This window comes from Triticum dicoccoides, chromosome 4B, assembly GCF_002162155.2.
Source record: "Triticum dicoccoides isolate Atlit2015 ecotype Zavitan chromosome 4B, WEW_v2.0, whole genome shotgun sequence".
Classification (NCBI taxonomy): Eukaryota; Viridiplantae; Streptophyta; class Magnoliopsida; order Poales; family Poaceae; genus Triticum; species Triticum dicoccoides.
The window spans coordinates 7,715,186-7,720,460 of NC_041387.1; the positions used below are offsets into that span (position 1 = coordinate 7,715,186).

At 54.8% G+C, this 5,275-nt stretch overlaps 1 pseudogene; it reads right to left on the reverse strand.

Annotated features, from left to right (window-relative positions):
- Window positions 1-5,275, reverse strand: part of LOC119292409 — an 88,559-nt pseudogene that overhangs the window by 32,157 nt on the left and 51,127 nt on the right.

Genomic DNA, 5,275 nt, shown 5'->3' on the forward strand with positions numbered 1-5,275 from the left:
CAACAACACTGAGTTTGGAGAGAAGAAAACTATGCTGCGCGCGAGTCTGAGCCTTCGTGAAGAAGTCCGCCAACTGTAACTCAGAGGGCACATAGTTAAGAGCGAGAGTCTGAACCTGCACAGCAGTACGCACAAAGTGGGCATCCACACCGATGTGCTTGGTGAGCTCATGCTTCACCGGGTCACGCGCAATACTGATAGCGCCAGTACTGTCTGACAATAAGGGAGTCGAGGTAGTAGCAGGCACACCAAAATCCTCAAGTAGCCACCGTAACCAGATCACCTCAGCCATCAGCATAGCCATGGCTCGCAACTCAGCCTCTGTACTCAAGCGAGAAACTGCAGTCCGTTTCTTGGTCTTCCACGCAATAAGAGAGCCACCATGAAAGACACAATAAGCAGACACGAGGGTCGATCAGAGGGATCACTAGCCCAGGTAGCATCAGAGTAGGTGTCGGTGTCAAAACCGGCGGATCTCGGGTAGGGGGTCCCGAACTGTGCGTCTAGGCGGATGGTAACTGGAGACAAGGGACACGATGTTTTTACCCAGGTTCGGGCCCTCTCGGTGGAGGTAAAACCGTACTCCTGCTTGATTAATATTGATGGTATGGGTATTACAAGACTTGATCTACCACGAGATCAGAGAGGCTAAACCCTAGAAGCTAGCCTATGGTATGATTGTTGTTCGTCCTACGGACTAAAACTCTCCGGTTTATATAGACACCGGAGAGGGCTAGGGTTACACAGAGTCGGTTACAATGGGAGGAGATCTTCATATCGTATCGCCAAGCTTGCCTTCCACGCCAAGGAAAGTCCCTATCCGGACACGGGACGGAGTCTTCAATCTTGTATCCTCATAGTCCCGGAGTCCGGCCAAAGGTCATAGTCCGGCCATCCGGACACCCCCTAATCCAGGACTCCCTCAGTAGCCCCTGAAACAGGCTTCCATGACGACGAGTCCGGCGCGCAAGTTGTCTTCGGCATTGCAAGGCGGGTTCCTCCTCCGAATACTTCATAGAAGATGTTGAACACCAGGATAGTGTCCGGCTCTGCAAAATAATTTCCACATGCCACCGTAGAGAGAATAACATTTGCACCAATCTAATCTGCTGACGTATTCCGTAGCGTGACCTCATGCCACGGCCAGGCTTTTATTCATTTTACTGTTCCACCTCAACGCGTTTAGCGAGGCGGTTTCCTTGGCATGTCTTGTCAAAGCAGAGATCGTGTCCGCTTATTCCGGGATTCTCATCAATACGGGCGTGGGTAACCCAACCGCGCCATTAACCGCGGCGCTTGGGAGATAAGCGAGTTTTATTAGGCCGGTGGGGGCTCGTAGTTTCGGCCGCCCATATAAGGGGATAAGGATCTACCCTTTCCATTTACGCCTTCTTCCTCCTTTGCTTATCCCTCCCTGCGTACTCGAGCTCCAGCGCCCAAGCCCGCACATCTCGCCTCGACCTACTCCAACCATGTCCGGAGCGGGAGGCAAGTGGATGGCCTCCTCCGTCACGGAGGGGCACATCAAAAGGTTGCGGGAAGCCGGATATCTGCACAACGACATTGCGCACCGGCTTCCAGACGAGGGGCAGCTCATCCCCACCCCTAGGCCCCATGAGAGGGTTGTTTTCCTTCCCCATTTCCTCCGCGGACTAGGTTTTCCTCTTCACCCGTTTGTCCGGGGGCTCATGTTCTATTACGGCCTGGACTTCCATGATCTGGCTCCAAACTTCATCCTCAACATCTCGGCGTTCATCGTTGTGTGCGAGGCCTTCCTCCGCATCCAGCCTCACTTTGGCCTATGGCTAAAGATCTTCAGCGTCAAGCCGAAGGCCGTGGGCGGACGCCAAGTGAAGTGTGGAGGCGCCATGGTGGGCAAGATGCCCAACGTTACATGGCTCGAGGGCGCCTTCGTAGAGACCATCAAAGGGTGGCAATCGGGGTGGTTCTACATCACCGAGCCGCGTGACCCTGAATGGGCAGCGGCCCCCGAATTCCAATCTGGCATTCCCACACGGCTCACGTCTTGGAAAGAGACGGGCCTGTCGTGGGGTAATTCGGCAGAAGTGACCACACTTCAAACCTGCATCAAAGACCTGGTTAGCAGGAAGGTTAAACTTGTCACCGTAGTCCACGTCATGCTCTTCCGCCGGATTCTCCCGTGTCAACGACGGGCTTTCAACTTGTGGGAGTTCGACCCGGCCCAGCACCAGACTGTCCCGGCTCTTCGACATGAAGCACGAGGATGCATGGAAGGTCCTATTCAAGAGCTCCGAGGTCTCGCCTCCCGTCACCGAGGATCGCGGATTCTGCGCCAAGCACTAAGCCAACGCGGTGAGCTAATTTTCCCATTACGGGGTATCTGTTTTCCATAGATTTGATTTTATGCGAGATCTAAATCCCCATCCCTTTGACAGGACTGGCAGAAGAGGGCCGGACAGATTAACTGTCCAGCTCCTTTGCCCGAAGACCCAGCGGATGCTCGTTTAACGAAGCTGCTGGTTCCGGCACCTCACGTGGTGCCGGAGAAGAAGGCCAAGAAGAAGGCCACGGGGACTCGAAAGAGCTCCCGGCGCCTGGTGGTGTTGGATTCATCGCCCGACGACCCCGACGCACCCTCCGCCTCGGAAGACGAGGAGGAGGAAGAAGAAGAAGAAGCCTCTCCCCCTCCAACGGGGGGAGGAAAGAAAAGGAAGGTTGCCCCAACTGGGGAGGCCGAGGGGGCCAAGAAGGGGAAGATCCTTCTGCCGGACTATGCCTCCGATGCCGAAGACGGCGGGGAGGAATGGCCATCCAGGGTCAAGCCCCTGGCAAAATCGTAAGTGTTCGGCTACCCGAATGACTCATGCCGCCCCTCTATTATTTGATAGCTTTTGATGCCGAATTTTAATTATGCAGTCCTCCGAGAGTTCAGCTCGGCGATTCGTCGAGCGGCTCCCTGAATTCATCGGATGTGAATAGCGCTTCATTTCCGCGGCTTCCTCCCCGCTCCCTGCGGCCGACGCCGAGGCGGAGTCCCAAAAGGGACCGAACCAGGAGGAGATGGTCCTGGAGGTGCCCTAAGGCGACCTCCCGGACTCCAGGCCCAAAGGGGGCAAAGCCCCGGAGGGATCTAAGTCCGACCCTCGGCCGGACACTGCTCCGGAACCACCAACGGTTCCAGAGTCCGACAGGCGGCGCCTTCATAAGAAGGGCGAGCCTACGCCGCAGGTGACCTCCGTCCATCCGGAGGTGCCGGACAATTTGCTGGAGGCGCTTAACGGCGCCTCCATCGACGAGGAACACCGCGCAGTTATGAGTGCGGTGATTCAAAAGGTTCAGTCCGCCAAAAGCGGGCTGACAGGAGCCTGTACAAGTCTGTTAACAGGCTTTGAGGTATGTGTTCAAAACATATACAAATGTTACCGCATAGACAGTAGCCCCTGATGCTTGGTTCGGCGTTCGGAAAAGAAAAGCCGAGCTGAGGATCTAACAAGATATACGCAGGAGTCTAATAAAAATATGTCGATATGGGAATGCAGGCTGCGCTGCTGACCTCTGCCGCACTGACTGCGGAGGTCAATGCATTGAAGGGAAGCCTCGAGCGGTCCAAGAGCGAGCTCGGCCGTGCCAAGAAGCAGCTCGAGGACAAGGAGGGTATGTAATACCGTATGTAAATGTATATAGATATACTTGGTTGCAAATAATGACAGGACCAACTTAAATGCTGCAGGGGCCACGGCCGAGGTGGCGACCCTGAAGGAGGCGGTCTCCAAGGCCAAAAACAGTGCGGCCCTGGAGCGCGCCGAGCGAGAGAAGCAGGAGGCGCGGGTGGCGGAGGTGCGGCAAGAGCTCCAGGCTCTCGTGGAAAAACACGAGAGTTTGGAGCGTGACTCGAAGACTCGAGAGTCCGAGCTCGCATTGGCACTTGAGGGTGCCAAAAACGCTAAGTCCGAAGCCCAGAAGGCCCTCCAGGAGATCGAGGCGATGAAGAAAAATAGCGGCGGGTAAGGCATTTTTTATGCAAAGCAAGAATATAAAAGTTAATTATCTGCTACTTACCCGAATCCGGAGCTCTCCAGGAGCGTTCACCGATCTGCCCCGTAGTGTGTCTGATGCCGCCGCATACTACCGAGCCGAAGAGGGGAGCTCGACGGAAAAAGTGTTCTGCTCTCAGTATGCTGAGGCCGAACATCCGGTGCCCCTGAGCGACCAGCTGAAGCAGCTGGTCGAGCTCCACAAGGTGGCCGAACAGGCCATGAAGGGCCTCATAGCTCCGCTGTGGCCTGGAGAAGCCATGCCTGGGAGCTACTTCGGTCTGGTGCGGCGGCTGGTGGACGCGTGTCCGTGGATTGAGGTCGTCAAGCGCTCCGTCTGTATCGAAGGTGCCCGTCGGGCCCTTGCCCGTGCTAAAGTGCACTGGGGAAAGCTGGACGCTGAGAAGCTTTTGACGGACGCGCCCCCGCCGGGCAAGGAGTATCGTACGCCCGAGATGTATTATAAGGGCGTCCTGAAGGGTGCTCGCCGTATAGCGGACGAATGCACTAAAGATGTAATTTTTGAGTAGGCTCGCATCTGTTATCCTGTACGCTGAAAACTTTGTTCATATGCGCTAAGCAACGCTTGTTAATTTAAAATATTACCTTCTGTGCGGCCGTTTATCAAATCTGAGAGATGCAAGTCGTCGGCTTCGACCCCCATGTCACGAGTGCTGGGGTGTTTGGGATAAACCTGAGCGCTCTTGTTCCCATTCTTGGGTCCATCTAGGGAGGCGCTCAACACAACGAACCAGGCCGTCGGACTTATAATGCTTTATCACTCTCACTTAGCCATAGAATTCTATAATTTTAAATTTCGGCGAAGCCCCTAGTATTCGGAAGACCGAGTTCGGGGCGCTATCCACGCCTAGGCCGGATAAGTCCGGTTCCTCGCTCCAAGCGGCATAAGTCTTTAAGGACTCGAAAAACCTCGCGAACAGCGACCGGTCTCTCGCGCTATCATGACGGTCAGTTTTAGCTTTCTCTACTAAGGTGTTAACCCAGCTCAACTGGGGCACAATCATAGTAGTTCTCCCAGCGCTACCTTAGCGAACATTGCGGAACGTAAGGTACCAAAACATGGGAGCCGGGCAAACCCAACTATTGACCAAAGACATGATTCGAAGCCAATGCATATAGTGCTATAAGTTCGGGGTGCCGCATTCATAAGAGTGTTCGGTCTTCTCACACCATGTTATGGGGTGCTTTAGCCCCTGGTGTATTGTCCGTACCAAAGTGTACGGTTGCATAATGTCATG